The 19,044-nt window shown below is 34.8% G+C and overlaps 1 protein-coding gene across 3 annotated transcripts in view; it reads left to right on the forward strand.

Moving 5' to 3' along the window:
* Nucleotides 1–19,044, forward strand: part of LOC149774027 (E3 ubiquitin-protein ligase TRIM45-like) — a 204,706-nt gene that overhangs the window by 70,885 nt on the left and 114,777 nt on the right. The window lies entirely within an intron of this gene.

The following is a 19,044-nucleotide window of genomic DNA, read 5'->3' on the forward strand; positions in this document are numbered from 1 at the left end:
ATATGAAACCGTACTTAATAAGATACATACACATATTATTTAATGTTGTACATCTTAAATTATATGCTTCAAATCTATAGTATTAGCATCCAAGTATGTGCTACTATCGCAAAACGGGAAGGGTAGATGCACATATCAAGGATATGAAGATCGGTAAAGTCGCAAGCAATAATGAGTCATAAATACCAACTTTTTTATTATTAATTTTCTCGACTTTTTTTGGCACAGATCGATTTAAACTGATGAGAAACCTATACATTGATAGTATATATGTCGAAATATATGGTTGTTTAAGATTGGTACAACTAATTTACCTATATGGAAAATCTTTGTGTTGGAAGGTATTTGGCGCACGGAAAGACAAATGAAGACGTACTTAATAATATATGTAAACATGTTATATGCTGTTGTTTAGCTTTAATTTTATGCTTGAAATCAGTAGTATTAGCATCGAAGTATGTTGTAACCCCCCTCCCCTTAGTACGCTACTGCAAGCAGACTTTGTTAAATGCTAAGAGACACTAATTGCTCGAAAATTATAATTTAAAAATATTTATGTATTTATGGACTCGTATATTATAACCTTATAATGCGCCTTCATTTTCCATCAGGTAGGTCTCCAGGTCGAGTTGTCATGAAAAACAGGAACCAGTATCGTACATTCTTTACTAAGCGACTTCTCCGATGGTGCAATGTGTCTATAGAGCGTCCGCCTCGGATGCGAGGGGTCGCGTATTCAAACCCCGGCCGAATCATACTAAAGACATAAAAATGGTACTAGCAGCTGCCTCTTTTGGTGCCGATCATTAAGAGGTTAGTGTTCGGATTAGTCGGCCTGGTGTCAGGATAGTGTGACTGGGTGGGACAAGTTTGTCTTATGTCCGCTAAAATGCAAAAGCCTACTGAACCAAGTCGAACAGGTTACGTATTATACAACTTATTTTCGAGGTTTCAGCGCCCCCCCCCCCCTTAAATGCGTACATATATTATCAGTATACCTCCATGCTCAAGCCTATGCATTTGGGTTACCCCCCCCCTCTATGCGTACATACTAAATGGACGGCCCCTAACCATTCATGAGATGGTATTGATTCAAATTTACGAGTGCGATTGTGATGTACGCATTTCCCTACACAAACACGGGATGGTATTATTCAACCGTACATGTCCACAAAACTATATATATTTATAGATATATGTATACAACCATGGTACATCAATTAGGTATCTAATTACATAATGACAGTGTAGTGGTTAGCAAATTTGAGAAATATACTTTTTTATTCAGACACCATGCCAAAAGGAAAGAACTAACTTACAGTTTACGCTGAACTAAATTAAATTTACTATTTTTGTTTCCAGCATGGTCGGAATATGTTTACATGTTTCATATTAGGAAACAATTTGCATTATGGCTAAGTATATCTAAGAAGGAAATAAGATGTTCTTACAAACTCTTATTTTGTTGGTGTATTGGTTACCTCTCAACATATGAACCATTCTTTGCCATCTCACGATTATAATCCGTATGTACTTAAGCGTTGTCTCATTTGTAGTGTTAATTTTTAAATGTATACTTTGCTTGTAAAATGATCCCACTTTATATAAATGTACAAACACCGCAATCGTGATGTGCTTACAGGAATACATTCTTCTGAGTTCTACTGAAGTCAGTTATTCAGTATAATTTGTAAAACGATATGGACTGATTGATAAAAGTGACTGTTTTCTTTACTTTGGTTTGTCGCAATATTTTTCTAACGCAGTACTAATATACACTGGTCACACATGACGCCCCAAAGAAGCAGTTGTAGTTAATTCTTTTTTACCTGTAGTAATGGGATTTTTACAATATATGGCTGTGGCAGATGTACGTCGATTATCAGACAATGGTCGGCTTTTGCACTATTCGCTTATTTCCCTACTTCGAGTGCGGACTGATTGACCGTTAAGCAAAATCTCAATTAATCTCTGCGATTTATGTGCAACGTACGATATTGTCCCCAGTGTTTATTTAATTCCATCATCGTTTAACAAAACTTCTTTTCTTATCCTCTCTAAATCAACTTTTGTTGACCAAAGACAATACATTTTATAAGCAAGGCAGAACGCAAAATCACATTACCCATCCACGAGTACAATGAAAATATGTAAACAAAAATAGTTAATAAAATTCCAAGGTATGTATAATATTGTAATATATTTTGGAGTATGCGCATTTGTTTACCGCTCTCCATTTTAAGGATTCCTTATATACTTGCTTGAATATGGGAAGTCGGTGCTGGGATTATAGTCTTTAGACCAAAATAATTAGCCAATTACTAGGGGCAAACGTTACGGAGTGAAGTGTAAGTGAGTTTCAAGATGACATGGTTTACTTTTGGTGAATTCAGGTAAGAGCCGCATGAGTATCCCTGTCACTCAGTAGTCCCTATTCAAATCTAATTGCGTGAATTGATCGTGTGACTCCAGGTGCAGTATTTATGACTGGAGATTGGTAAATTATACAATGGAATCAACAGAAAAGGACTGTTCCGCCGTCGGCGGGCGCCATTTATTGTTGCTGTGGTGGTAAATATGTTACAAAGTTACAGGCGAAATGAAGCTAAAAATCATGATTTAAAAGGCCTAAGGTGGCGTAGTAAAAACGGTTCCCTGTATTAGGTTGTTGAGTTGTATAGTTTCACGGCGTGAAATACTGGCGGTAAGTTACGGAAAGTTAACGAAGAGAAGCTTTGCAGTTGTGACATTGACATACAATTGGGAAGTTGGGATTTGTGGTCATGTATTAATTAGAGTAACATTACTGATAGATTGGACGCGTTGGACTTTCCAGTTTGCAGAAGTAGTTGTACAGGATTCCTTTGAATCGGGGAAACCTATGACTCGTAGCGGGATTCGCGCAAGGGCTTGACATCGCTCGGTCAAGAAACCCATTTGGTTGATACAATATTTCTTGCGTGAGCATAATGCAAATGTGTATATTGGCTTGCACTGTTTGCAGCTATGATGTACGATGTTAAGATCTCAGTCGGTCAGGATATTCTTTAACAACGGTATCTTTTATCCTAACACGTCTTTCAATACGGTACCATTTACCTCTTGCAATAAAGTATATCAGTTGGAGGTTGAGGATGAACTAATCGATATTGAATTTCTCTAAGTACTGTTTGGTCAATGTTCGGATCTCATTATCTTGTTATTACAAAAAATATATATTGGTTATAATCAATTACACCTTTAGTTTTATGATTATTTAGACATTCTATATAAATCCAGCATGGTATCAGTTAATATTTCGACGATATTGTTATATGTGACCAGTACATTTGAACATGTGTGATTATAAACAGTAAAATTAGGCATTTAAACTGTAGGAAAAAAAATTCTACTGAAAAATGTTTCATCAGCATAAAAAACTAAGGCTTGTCAAATCCGAGACTAGCAATATTTTATAGTACCTATATTTGCTCTTTTCAGGCCAAGTTCTCACGTAATGGCTTGTTTTAGTAGATTGCTTGTTTTTGTGTGGGGTTTTTTTTGGTGCTCCCACACAAAATGCGCATGCGCGGAATTTATTTTCCGTTGCCATGACGTATAAAAGTTACCGGCCATGCACCAACATTTTTCTTTATACATCAGATTTGCATAACATGATTAAAAGTAGTTATACTTGAACAAAAAGAACCAAAAAAACCTATAAAGTGTAGAGAAAAAATAATTTAATTTCTCGAAATAAAAGTATACATCACTGTTACTTAGATACGATTTTCCACCTATAGAGGACGCCAGCAGGAAATGACGTACATTTATCCCCACAAGACGAAGTACTGGGGGGGGGGCCGGCACCAGACAGACCCCCCACCCCACTTTTCCAAAAAATTATAGTGTTTTATGTGTATTTATCCCCCCCCCCCATGTGTTGTATGTTTTATATTATGCAAAAGAATTTAGGTCAAAAAAATTTAATTCTCCTTTTTAACGGGGTATTTCTTTTAAAACCTAGTTTTATCTATAGGGTTGTTTTTCCGAATAGGTTTCCATCTTTCCATCACCTGACTTGAAATCCCTTCCCTATACTCTTTGTTGACCTTGGCTAGAGGTCGCCTATATCCCGTGTGTGCTATATATATATATGCTATAGTTTGTGTATGCTATATTTTGCTTCCATGTTGGGATAGCCTTTATTTTTTCCCAAATCTCCCCAGTAATCTTAGGACCTTATAATCGGATCAAGAAAAGGTTTATTTTTATTCATTTAATATATTTTTGAATTTTGGCTAAGTAACGGTGTATTATAATTTAATTAAGAAAAAAAAAACTTAATGTGTTCTGTGTGCAAATATATTGTGTCATTATTCACATATTGGATTTGTAAATTGAAATCCGCTGTACTCGAGTTGGAGTCCATACACTTTTTTATTTGCTTGTATTTCTCCCACCTAGAGCTAGGCCGTCTCAAATTATTTATTGGATTTCTGCCAAAATCTCTAAAAATGGTTGTTCTTCCCACACACACACACACACACACACACACACATACACACACACAGTGGGGATTTACCGTGCAGTGCGAGAGCTGCACATTTTGAGCAAATAGAATTAGAAGAGAGACTTATTAGATCCTTTGTTTTCGTGTATGTATGTAAAGTTTCCTATATGAGGTGTTTTTCCCGACTCTTTCATAGCCCCATGACGTCATTATCTCGTTCTTTTCCCATATAGTTTCTCTGTCCCGATAATTAGGATTTGTGATAGTTTACGTAATATAATTAAAGTCTATTTAATTATTTAATTTTAATTGTAATGGATAATAAAAAGAAACTGAAGCTGTTTAGGAAAATTTATAAGAATCTAAAAGGGTGGCGGCTACAGCAGATTCCAATCCGGGGTGGGGGTATGAGGGCAAGGGTTCACTTTGTGATGGTCCCCTTTAAGGGGAGATTATCCATTGCCCCATCTCCCTCCCCTTCTTTTCACCCTTTGCAGCCCTGTCCCTCCCATTCACAAATCTTCCTAGAAGTTCTTTTTTCTAATTAATTTGAAAGGATTACAAAAAAATTTGCCTATTCATTTTTTTTATGTTTATGACTTGGTCACACGCCATCATGGTTTTAGTTATGTTATCTGTTATTTTTCCTATTAAAGTTTTGTTAAAGTTGCCGTCTTGATATAAAACTTGGTTTCTTCTGTATTTTTATTTCTTGGATATCTCCATAATTAATTGTATCCTGTCTTGTTTCCTAAACTCGCACTGTGCAATCGCATGATATTTTGTGAAGTTCGCACATTTGCACATGAGATAATTTACATGTATGCATATGTCGTGTAGATATTTGAATATCAAGCTTTGTATTTTTGGAGAGCCGATGTTGGTCCAGTACCTCTAAGGTCTGTCCCAATTAACCGAGATATTTCCTCCTCTACTTTATTTTTAATTTTAGAGGTTAAATTTTCCCTTATCCAATTATATGTTTCCTTAGTTTCAATTCCCCAAAGTTCCTCATTTTCCCTATATTTACATAAAAGTTCCTTTATACTTCTAAAGGTCCTTGTTGTTTCTAGTCTTTTTACCAGTTTATTATTTTTGTAGATGTCACTTATGTTTTTCATGCTAAAACCAAACCAGTAAATGTATAAAGCTTCCTAAGGGGTTTTGGGTTGGATATTTACTTCTTTTACATTATAAATTAAATACTAGAGAGGAGGCCTAACTCGAATCGGGAGAAACACAAATAAATAAAGAAAGAAAGTGCGGACCCTGACTCGAATACAGCCTACCTCATTTTGAAAATAGACTTTAATGTGAGAAACACCACACCATAGTCAATCACATAAAACAAAAGGTTTTATTTTAATTTCAAATGTTAGTATACCGTTCATCTCGCCGGAATTCTAAATTGCAAATTAATTCAAAAGCAACTAAATTTATACCAGGACAAACAAATAAATTTGAAAAGTCCATAGAAAAATATATATTAAGACAACAGAGACAAATTTGACATAGTATTGCTGTCCCTACACACAGACTATATAGCATACACACACCATAGCATTGATACACATAGCATACACGGAACATAGAAAATTCTTGACAAAGATCACTAAAAATCAAGGATATGAAATCTGAAAATGGGAATAAGACCCATGTTTCAGACTACTACCCTTTAGAAAACACTAGGACTAATTATAAACTAAAAGTTTGATCAAAATTCCTTTTTTAAACTTTAAACAAGCACACACATCTTGGGGTATACAAGAGTACATGAAAACACTTTATTTTTTATGTGGTGGGGGTCATCTGTCTGGTGCCCCCCCCCCCCATGATACTTTCGTAACTCATACCTGCGAAAGATTATCATTTGCACTCACATTGTATGTTCTTTAAAATAATGATTTTTTTTTTTATTTGCGAGATATCGTCGTATAGTTAACCTGGATACAATATAATCTTGGTCCGTTTGCACCTTGAAACTTATCATGCGTGAATGGCAGGCGCCTTCAAGCAATCTGGTGATATTTTCGTCTCTTTTGCGATATTTTTTTTATCTGACATTAGCGATACACACACAGTAAGGATGCATACGCATGCCGGCATCCGCTACATTTACGGAGTTCGTTGATATATTTTGTTCTGTAAATTTCGCATGATGAAAAAAGAAGGAATACATTATAACAATGCAAGGTTAGTTTCTTTTATTTTATTTTCAATCAAGTGTTTGTTTATTGTACCGTGCCGGGGCGGGGTGGGATGGGGGGGGGGGCACAAATTCAACACAAAATTAGTTCCTTTCTTATCTGCATGGAATAATGGAGCAAATATGATTGACGATATTGACTGGTAATAACAAGCTTTCAATTTACGCGCGCACACACGAAGACAACTTGAAAAATAGAAACAAACAATAAAATTAACTGGTAACTTCGCACTTGCTCAAGGCTTTGTAGTTACAATGGGGGGGGGTCTGTGCTATTATCTGGTTAGGCATGACTATTTCGCAGAAATACAAACAAATCTTTTGAGATGAGCATAAAATACAATTATTTCTTTTCCTCCATACATTTACGATGCTCTCAAAGGACCCACATATTTAGGTAAAATTATGACCGTTACCAGGCGTTACCGAGTTGAAAATATGCCGAGTAAACTTACGAATTACGCCACGTACAATGTATAAACAACACTTGGCAACTTTTAATGATAAAAGATGGTGTTTTTATTTATTTACTTATTTATTTAGTTATCAGAACTCTTTCAGAATAACAATGTAACTGCCGATTATACAGCTCGCCTCTAAGAAGATTTTCGTAGTTTCCAACTGCCATGCATAAAATAAGTTTATGCCAAAGTGATCGTGACCTACAAAATGTTGGCCATTGTCACAGGGCATAAAATTCATAAAACAATAAAGAACATTCCTTTTTGTTCTACCAAAGCAGCGGAACCATAATGAGTTGATAAAATACAAGGATATTTGTTGTTATTTTGCAAACCATTGCTAATAAAATCAGCTTCAGAAACTATTATTATTGTCCGCCCTAGAGGAAAGATTTTACAAGGTGGAAATCACTGACTGTCAGTATCCCTGGAATGACAACCAGTATGACAACTATAACTAGTTTGTGCATCAGTAAATAATCTTGAGTAGCCACTGCACCTGAAATGCGTGCAGTCCATTCATCGAATACCTCCTATTCATTCATTGTATAATACACATTTTACTTACTAAGAATACCCTATCACAGTATAAATGTTTAGTCATAAATCGGGAAAGTTTACAACTGTATATGCATATTTATTTCTATTTTAACCGTACTGTCATAAAGGTACTTCTGTGGAGGCTAGTGTGTATATGTCATGATGAAAGCTTATGTCATTAATAGTTTTCTTTCTTTGCTCTTTACAAAAAATCAAAATAATAAGACTTTCGTTATCTTTTGTCAGATTTCATATTTTCTTGAGAATTTTTTAAAAAATGTATCTGGAAAGTAAACATAAAAAATACGATAATTTAAAAAATGAAATTTGGGTCTCCATCTAAAGAATTTATATATTCTTAGTTACTACTCAGTAATTTTTAATTATTCATAAATGATTGTAAGATAAATTAGTTTTACAGTGTAAAAGTGCGAGTTTGCTCCATTTACAGAAGGGTTTACTTGCTATTCTCTTTGTATAATTCTCCCAGCTTTAAACTACAGATACAGAACATTATATAAGACAGCGAATTTCAGTCTTAACCTAAAGCTCGAGGCTGGAGAAGAGGTCACTAAATTACCGTTTCCATAGTTACACACTGGTCAGATAGAGCAGTCTCCCGCAGGTATCATTCCCTATAGATGAATTAGAGGCCAAGTAAACTGCCTTCATTTCATGAGCTATACTAGTGTAGTATAGATGAAATAAGTTTTAAATTGCAAAAGTTGTCTCTTTTGTAACCAAAGTGCAAATCAATAAAGAAATATAATGACATGTAAAATTACATGAACAGCAATGAAGGATCTTTTCACGAGAGTCGCAAAAGATTGAAACTATTTAACGAATTTCATAAATTTCATTTTAAATAAACTTAAATGTAAGATTATGTTATGTGTATCACATGACAGAAATGATATTCAATAAAAAGCATAAAAATAGGTTACATAATTGACTTTAAATTACATTCGTCATTACACCTTCAATTCATATGTCGTCATGCCGGCATTTGCTGAGTTACTGGGTGTTATTAAACGTATCATATAGTTACGTATGATACTGGAAAATATCATATGGGTATATTAATCTTAAGAGGAGCAACATTGGCTCAGTGGTTAGCGTCTCAGACCTGTGACCGAAAGGATGCAGGTTCAACCCCTGCCATCGGATCAAATCCTCGACCTTATTGGAAAATAATGAGATAACAAGTACATTCTACAAAGACATGGAACCTATTACCTCCACTGAAACGTACGAAATGATCATATAAATTTGCAACAAGTGATCAGGAGAAGTGCGACCTGTTGAACTCGGAAGTTTGATATGTTACACGTTTAAAAAATTATGATAAACAGTTACCGCATTTTGAAGTTAGAAATGAAACTTTTATTTCTGCCATCATTATATATAAACAAGAAATTATAGATGTAGTAACTAGTCTTGACCTAAACAAAACCGCTGGAACCAATCCAATAAGTAATAAACTTGTACAAGTATAGTTGAAGAAATGTATGTTCCATTGCAAATACATTTAAATAAATCACTCCCAGCCAGCGTGTTCCTAACACAGTGCAAGCTAGCGTATGACATACCGATGTATAAGAAAGGAGATAAAACACTACCGTCTAAATGCAGACTAATTGTTGACTTCAGCTAAATTATATACACTATTCATAAGTCCAACCTTAGAATATACTTCTGGAGTCTGGGATAATTGTTCTATTGAAGATTCGGAAAGATCAGAATAAAGGGGGGAAAATCAGATGGAAGATGCACGGATCGTTCCAGATCTATACCCATTAATTCTTCTAGATAGTCTCTTTATGCGGAAACTGCTTGGTTTGCACAACGAAGGAAAAGGAAGAGATTATGCATTATGTATTCGATTATAAATACTCAAGTACCTAACTATTTAAACGAACTTCTTCCACAAAGGAGATATGAGGCATCTAATTATCGTCTACGTTACTCTCAAAGTATCACACCAATCTCAACCAAACTTTATATTTTCACACGACCTTTTACCATATACGATTCGTCTTTAGAACTCTCTGCCTGATGATATCCGAAATCCTCCAAATCTTTCTATTTTTAAGAAACGTTTCTCTAATTTAACTAACCGGTCATCACACAAGCAGAAAGACATCTTATTGTAGGTGAGTAGTCACGTCACTTTTCAATGATAAATCTAGACTTAACCAAGAAGTGTATTGAAAGGTAGAGCGAAAGAGCTGGGATCTTTGGCATTAGATAAGGGGCAATAGACAAAGTGTTCAACTTCTTCATTATCATAAGCACATGCACACGTGAAAGAGTTAACTAAATTCACCATGTAAAGGTCGGATTTCAGGAGACTACCTGCTTGTCTAAGTTTAGTATGTAGGATATTAAGGTGACATTTGTCAGTAGCGTAATTTTAGCGTGATGACCCGTTAGTTGAATTAGAAAAACGTTTCTTAAAAACAGAAAGATTTGGAGGATGAGAAACCTATAAACTAATATCAAATGTGTTAAGATCGGTGGTTCTTTACAATTGGCATGACTTATTTGGTTATATACAAACCATCAAAAAACGGCAAGGGTAGAAGCGGGTAGCAAAGATATGAAGATCGGCAAGTCGCAAGCAATACCGAGACAAAAAAGGCAACTTTCAAGGTAGCATTTTCACACATTTATATTGACACGGGTCGTTTTAGACTAATGAGAAACCAATGACTGGATATCAAATAGGTCCAAATCTTTGTAGCTTTTTTTACGATTAACATGACATATTTAGCCTTATAGAAAACGATCATGTTGCAAGGATATAGGCGCACGGACAGAGAAATGAAGATGTACTTAATAAGATACATACACATAATTTTTACTGTTTTATTGCTTAAGTATATGCTTCATATCACTAGTATCAGCAGCGAGGTATGTGATACCATCGCAAAACAGCAATACTAGAGGCACGTAACAAGGATATGAAGATTGGTAATGGTAAAGTCGCAAAGGATACTGGGTAAAATATATAAACTTTTCTAGGTTGCATTTTCACACATTTCTGTAGGCATAGATCAATTTAGACTGATGAGAAACCTACCAAATAATACCAGATTTGTCAAAATCTGTGTGTGCTTACGATTGGTATGACTTATTCGACTCTAAGATAAACGTTCGTGTTGTAAAGATCTAGGAGCACTAACATTCAAATGATTATCATCGAATTATATGGTACCATCTCAAAGCGGCAAGGGTAGAGGCACGTAGGTAGAATATAGAATATGATGATCCGTTGATGATCCGTAATATCGCAAGCGACACCAAGTAAAAAATATCAACTTTTTTACTTGCATTTTCACACATTTATATATTTCACAGATCAATTTAGACTGATGAGAAACCTATCAATTGATATCAAATTCGTCTAAATCGCGTTTTTAAAAAATTACTAATGTTATAACTTATTTGCCTATATGGAAAACGCTCATTGAGGAAGACATTGAGCGGACATACAGACACACAAAGATGTACTTTATAAGATGCATACACATATTATATATTGTTGTATAGCTTTCCTTATATGTTTGAGATCTATAATATTAAAATTGAAATATGTGGTACCGTGGCAAACTGCAATGGTAGAGGCACGTATAAGTCGCAACCGATATCGAGTCAAAAATACAAACTATTTTATTTTCATTTTCACACATTTCTGTTGGCACGTATCGATTTAGACTGACGAGAAACCTAACAATTGATATCAAATTTTGCTAAATCGGTGTTTATTACTATTGTAATGACTTATTCACCTGTTTGTTAAACGATCGTATAGAAGACATTAGGAGAAAAGACAGACAAATGATGACGTACTTAATAAGATACACACACATATTATTTACTGTTGTACAGCTTTAATTATATTCTTCAAATTTATAGTATTAGTATCGAAATATGTGGTACAATCGCAAAACGGCAATGGTAGTTTCACGTACCAAGGATATGAAGATCGGTAATGTCGCACCCGATATTCAGTAAAAAGAACAATCTTTTTTATTTTGCATTTTCACACCTGTCTATTGGCAGAGATCGACTTAGAATCATGAGAAACGTATCAATTGATATCAAACTTGTCAACATCGTTGGTTGTTTGCGATTGGTATGACTTATTCGCCTATATGGAAAATATTCGGTTAGGAAGGCACTAAACGCAAGGACGTACAAATGAAGACGTACTTCATAAGACGCATACACATTATTTACCGTTGAACAGCTTTTATTATATGTGTCAGGTTTATAGAATTAGCATCGAAAAAATGTGATACGATCGCAAAACGGGAATGGCAGATGGACGTAGCAAGGATACGATGATCGGTAACGTTGCAAGCGATACTGAGTGAAAAATACCAACTTTTCTATTTTGCATTTTCACCCATTTATATTGGCACAGATCTATTTAGACTGATAAAAATTTATCAACTGATATCAAACGTGTCAAAATCGTTCTTTGCGATTGGTATGACTTATTCGCCCATATGGAAAACTTTCGTATAGGTCAGATGTAGGCACACGGAAAGACAGATAAAGACGTGCTTAATAAGATACATACACATATTTTATAATTATGTACAGCTTTAATTCGATGCTTCAGATCTATAGTATTAGCATGGACGTATGTGCTACCATCGCAGAACCGGAACGGTATATGAACGTAGCAATGAAGATCAGTAAAGTCGAACCCAATATTCAGTAAAAAGTACACTTTTTTGTATTCTGCATGTTCACACATGTCTGTTGGCACAGATCGAGTTAGACAGATGAGAAACCTATATATTAATATGAAATTTGTCAAAATCGGTGTTTATTTACTATTGGTATGACTTATTCGTGTATATCGAAACCGTTCGTAGAGGAAGGCATTGGGCGCACGAACATACATTATGAAGACGTACTTAATAAGAAGATACATAAACATATTATTTACTGTTGTACAGCTTTAATTATATGCTTCAAATCTATAGTATTAGCATCCAAGTAGGTGCTACCATCCCAAAACGGGAAGGATGGAAGCATCAAGGATACGAAGATCGGTAAAGTCGCAAGCGACAATGAGTCGCAAATAGCAACTTTTTTATTATTCATTTTCACACATTTTTTTTAATTATTTTTTTTTTTTTTGCACAGATCGATTTAAACTGATGAGAAACCTATAAATTGATATCATATATGTCGAAATCGGTGGTTGTTTACGATTGGTACAACTTATTTACCTATATGGAACATGTTCGTGTAGGAAGGCATTTTGGCGCACGGAAAGACAAATGAAGACGTATTTAATAAGATATATAAACATGTTATGCTGTTGTTTAGTTTTAATTTTATGCTTCAAATCAGTAGTCAGCATCGAAGTATGTTGTAAACTCCCCCTCCCCTTAGTATGCAACTGCAAGCACACTTTGTCAAATGCTAAAAGGCACTAACTTTCTTGAAAATTATAATAATCAAAAAAAATTCCGGATTCGTATATTATAACGTTATAATGCGCTTTCATTTTCCGTCAGGTGGGTCTCCAGGTCGAGTTGTTATGAACAACAGGAAACAGTATCGTACATTCTTTGCTAAGCGATCGCTCAGGTGGTGCAGTGTCTGTACAGAGCGTCCGCCTTGGATGCGAGAGGTCGCGGATTCAAACCCCTGCCGAATCACACTAAAGACATAAAAATGGTACTAGCAGCTGCCTCTTTTGGCGCCCATCATTAAGATATTGGTGTGAGGATAATGTGATTGGGTGGGACAAAATGCTGTATGTTTGTGGCATGATGCCACATTGCTAGACATCATTATAAACTGTCACAACGCAGACATGGTAGCGATATGATTGCATTTTTTTTTAAAGCTACGTTAAAAATTACACACACACACACACACACACACTTTGCTTAGTTATTTGCTATTTGAAGAGATGGAATATTGTTCATATTTCAACCGCTTTTTATTAATGATCATCGATGTGACCAACATATACGATAATAATACTCCCGATGATGATGATGATGGTTGTTGTTCTGATTTCTGTATTACTACTGCTCCATGGGTATATTATATATCGAACTTGAAAACAGAAGCACTACCAGCAATAAAGCAGCTTTGAAAACAAATCGCACTTAATCGATATCAATATATATTGACATCAAAATGAACGTCAAATGCTCTGTGCAACTGTATCGAAATGAACTATTACATGCTGGGTTTTTTTTTTCTTTTTTTTTGGGACAGTTTTAGACCGAAAAAAGTAGTACTTCAAGGCTCTGTCTATGGTATAAATATGTTCATGTACACTTTTCCATTGTAACTTTAAGTGTATAGACTGCAAATACGATGAAGCACAAATCGAGGACGTCGAGTGTTAGCATTGGAACAATGTTACTACTTCGGTCGAGAAGGATAACGACCTATATATGTATTCCTGCCCACTACCATGTAGGATGTATCAAACTGTATATTACTCAAGCGCTCTTTGTCGAGCGTGCTGGTGTGTGTGTACAAAAACAAATGGAATATAATAACTTTAACTGAAATATATACAATTAAATTCTATATAAAAGTGATGCGGCACCTGGGAGTAAAGCAAAAATGGAAGAAACAAATTTCCGGATCGCTACTATCAACAGCAATGGGATAGACAAAGCGAAAGCAGACAAAGTAGCCAAAGAAACAAACTTTGGTGTAATAATGATACAAGAAACACACTATAGAATTAAGCCAGAGTTCGAAATTTTAGTAGAAGACAAACTTAACGCAATAAAGATATGCAACAATTTTGCAAATAATGATATTAGAGTTGGTTGCAACAATAATATTTTTAAAAAGCTGGGAAAGGTTTGAGGAGGGGGGAATTTTTTAAGGGACGGTTGCTACGTGTTAAAATGTTTAATTGGCATATTATAAATGTGTACATGCCAGCTAATAGAAATAAGAAACTAATTTTAAAGAAAACTTATACACCTACCTACAACAATATTCGATGGAAAATCTAATCATAGGGGGAGATTTCAACTGGGTAACTATAAATTAAACCAGTCTAGCAGGATTGATAAATTTTACGGAAATTTTTATGATCCATTAATATATATTAATACTGCAATAACCAACCAAAAGCTATCAGACCATTTCATGCTCACTATTGACCTAAAAATGAAAAAAATAGAAAAATGTGGGTCAGGACTATGGAAACTAAATAATAAGATTTTAAATGACAAAGAATATGTCGAAATAATAATTAAAAAAAGAAATTGAAGCCGTCAAAAATGAAGAAAATATTAATATAATAATTGATTGGGATGTTTTAAAAAACAAAATAAAAGGAATAAATATTCAGTACTCAAATAGAGGGCGGAAAAACCCCAGAAAAAAAAGACAAACACGAACTCAAATTAGAACTAAGCAAAACAACAAACGACGATGGAGAAAGAAAAAAAAAAACGATTGACAGACAAAATTAAAATCGTTGAAGAAGACGAAAATCAGGGGAGAATAATAAGGGCGGGAAAATTTACAGAGATCTACAACGAGGCAAAAAACGTATATAAGCGAGAAGAATTTAGAAAAGGGGGTGATACAATTTTAAACAATATCAAAATAAACAATGTAACCCATACTGTAAAAGAAGATATCCTAGATAATATTTCCAAATATTATAAAGAACTATACACCACACACCACACAGAACATATACTTCAGCACAATCGACAGCTACTTAAAAAATGTCGACTGTGAGATGACATCAGCAGTACATAGAGACCAATGTGATGATGTCATCTCAGATGAAGAAATCACAAAAAGTATATCAACACTCACAAAAGTCACCAGGGAAAGATGGACTCATCGTGGAATTCTACCAAAAGTTCCACGGTGAACTGACGCCGATCTTAAACGCTTTGTATAATAATATAGTTTTAAGTAAAAATAAAATGACTAAATCTATGAGGGAGGGAGTTATCACAATTATATACAAAGGGAAAGGGAATAGAGACGAGATTAAAAACTGGAGGCCTATATCACTTTTAAACACGGACTATAAGATTTTAAGTAGGATTTTAACAAATACAGTAAAGGATAGGATAAACAAGATAATTAATGTAAATCAAACTTGTGGGGGAGGGATATACAAAACAATATTTTAAACATTAAAACTATAATTAACTACATAAATGAAACTGGTATGATGAGTGCTATGGTACTCTTCGACCAGGAGAAAGCTTTCGACTGATTTGAACAAAAATTTATAAAGAATGTTTTTAAAAAATTTGGTTTCGGACCCAATTTCCAAAATGGACCAAAATCCTACACACTGGGATAATTAAACGGGAAATGCACGAAAGAATTTGAAATACAACGATCAGTGATACAAGGATGTCCACTATCAATGCTAGAATACGTAATGGCAATATAAATCCTACGTCACACGATAAGAAACAACCCAGATGTGCAAGCAGGGGCGTATTAACCATTAAGCAGACTAAGCACGTGCATAGGACACCAGGGCCAAAGGGGGCACCACAAAGTTGAGAAAAGGGTGAAAAGAAAGAAAGAAAAAAGAATGAAGATTTGTAAAAAAAACTGATACAACTAGTGCAAATTGATCATGATGTTCTGTTTCTTGATCATGTTACACCCTAGGGTTATCTTCTCAGGTGTACGTGGAAAAGAGGGGCGCGCCAAGATTTGTCAGTGCTTAGGGCACCAGTGAGCCTTAATCCGCCCCTGATTATACAAGGCATACAAATACCAAACCTAAAAAAGAATTAAAAAATGCTCTAACATGCATATGATTGCAACATCTTTATAAGAGAGGGGAAATGCTATAAGCGTCGGGTTCCAAAATAAACCACAACAAGCACGAAATCTTAAAAATAGTTAACTGGAGGGGCAACCACCCTGGATTATCGCCCCCCCCCCCCCCCACACACACACTTACTGAGAGACACTGTAAAGGCTGTAGGGGTTTACTTTGGTAATATAAAAAAGAAGCTGTAGAAAATTATGAACATATTATCAATAAAATAAGAGAAAATGTGAAAATCTGGCCATGGCGCCATTACCTATCATGGAGCGGGCCCAAGTGGCCAAGACTTATTTATACTCAAATATTAACTACATAATTAAATCCATAGATATGGATAATACAATTTTAAACAAAACAGACAACGAAATAATAGATTATATATGGAATCATAAAATGCATCATGTAAAAAAAGAGACATTATATAGGGCCAAAAGTAGAGGGGCTTGGGGTTGCCGAGCCCTCTACTACTATAATTAACTAACATAATCAATAGATTAAAAAAAAAATGCACTCAGACCCGGCTACAGCGTGAGAAGCACCGTACATCTACTGGTTCGGCTTCACCTTGAGAAACCGACCAGAGATATACAAAAATAACAAATTAATATAAAAAAATCGAAGTGCCACGCAAACATATGAGAACTAATTTTAAAATATAGAGACAAAACAGATTTATGCAAAATTTAATAAGTAAAAGTCACGCTTGGATTAGGGAGGAGGTAACCAAAAATATAAAATGTAGAGTAGAGCAGGACAACTAAGGGGGTAAATTGGACAAAAAATTGGAAAAATTGGGGAAAATAAGATCTGTCAAAACACAAAGTATAATTTTTAAATACCTGCACAACACCTGGCTAACAGGCGAAGAAACAATCAAACATCGTATGCTGAGGATAATGCCGAAATGCCCTTTATGTAAAACAGCGAACTTCACCAAACTACATACGATTGTCCAATGTGATAAATCTAAACATAATAGGATAAAGTTAATAATGAAAATTTGCAAAAAATATAAGTATAACAAAAATAACATTTTATTCATAGATTTAGACTACGAAAACAAAATCGTTCTAAAATGTATAGACTATATAGTAACTACGATGATATCCTGTGGACAGGTGATAAAGATTTTTAAATAAGATACGTGGTAAAAATAAGAATATTAACCACAACAAGAACTCAGTACGTCTTACGACGAATAGATACTTACCGTCAGGTTGATATAACGCAATTGATGTTGGAATTGGGGGAGAGAGGGGGAGGGAGGAATAGGTATTACAGACCGAAGGGTCGCGTAGCGCAATTGCGAGCTGATGCCATACCCATACCCCCTCCTCGCACCCCACAACAGCCATATTTCAAAGAAAATTTCAAATTCTATTTCAAATATTTCAAAGAAACCCATATAACTTTTTTTTAAAAGAGAAAAGAGAAGAAAGGAAGAAAGAAAAAAATGAAAGAATTTTGTAATTTAATTTTTTTTCTTCTTTCTCTGAAAGAAAATTCTAAAGACATATATAGGAAGGGATACAGGGAAAATATAAGGGGGAAGTAAATGGCGATGACATCATGGGGCTAAGTCACATGGCTCAGTGAAGTGCATAGGCCCATCATGAGTCTTTGAAAACATCCAATGTAGAACATAAAGAGACAAAATAAAGACACAAATACATACTGTATAACACTTAGTTTAAAACCCTACTAACTTCTCCCGCACTGCATGGTTGACCATTATAGAATAATGTGGTCTCATAAAAACGTTTGGATCTTTCAATAAAGCATAATCAGATAAACTAAATAAAGGAGGCCTAACGCAACCCAGGAAAAACACATAGAGAATAAAGAAGCGTGAACCTTGGATCGAGCGTAACCTACCTATCAACATCTTTAAAGACTATTATGAGGAACGACACATATTATCACTCGAATAATAAAATAGGAAATTATTTTTTTTAAACAAAATCTAAATAGTACACCATTCCATCGTCAAAATTAGAAAACCATAAAACAAATTAAAAGATACAATATAACATCATAAAGGAAGAAATACAACTGGGAAAGATATTTGATCTATACTTGCTGTCTCAAACATAAAGAAAATATAGCATACACACAATATAACACCATTACATATAGCAAACACTGAGACCTAGGCGACATATAGCAAAGGTTACAAAACATTTCAAGGGAATGAACTTCGAGCAAGGTGAGGGAAACCAGACTCGGACGAACAACCCTTTAGATAACACTATGGAAACATAAATACCCCATCAAAAATTCTAAAAACTAAATTTTTTATATAAAATTTTGTTTTAATAAAACGTAGAACACATCTGAGGGGGAAATACACAAATATAAAATACATTTTATTTTTTGGGGGAAATGGGGGCATCTGTCCGTTGCCCTCCCCCACTCCCAAAAAAGTGTGTGTGTGTGTGTGTGTGTGTGTGTTATTATACCCATTACATTACTTGCAAAATATATATGGTGCTGACATTTTCGGCAAGAGGGAGACCTACCG

Source organism: Sinohyriopsis cumingii, unplaced genomic scaffold (genome assembly GCF_028554795.1).
Source record: "Sinohyriopsis cumingii isolate HCF-2022 unplaced genomic scaffold, ASM2855479v2 utg000452l, whole genome shotgun sequence".
In the NCBI taxonomy this organism is placed as follows: Eukaryota; Metazoa; Mollusca; class Bivalvia; order Unionida; family Unionidae; genus Sinohyriopsis; species Sinohyriopsis cumingii.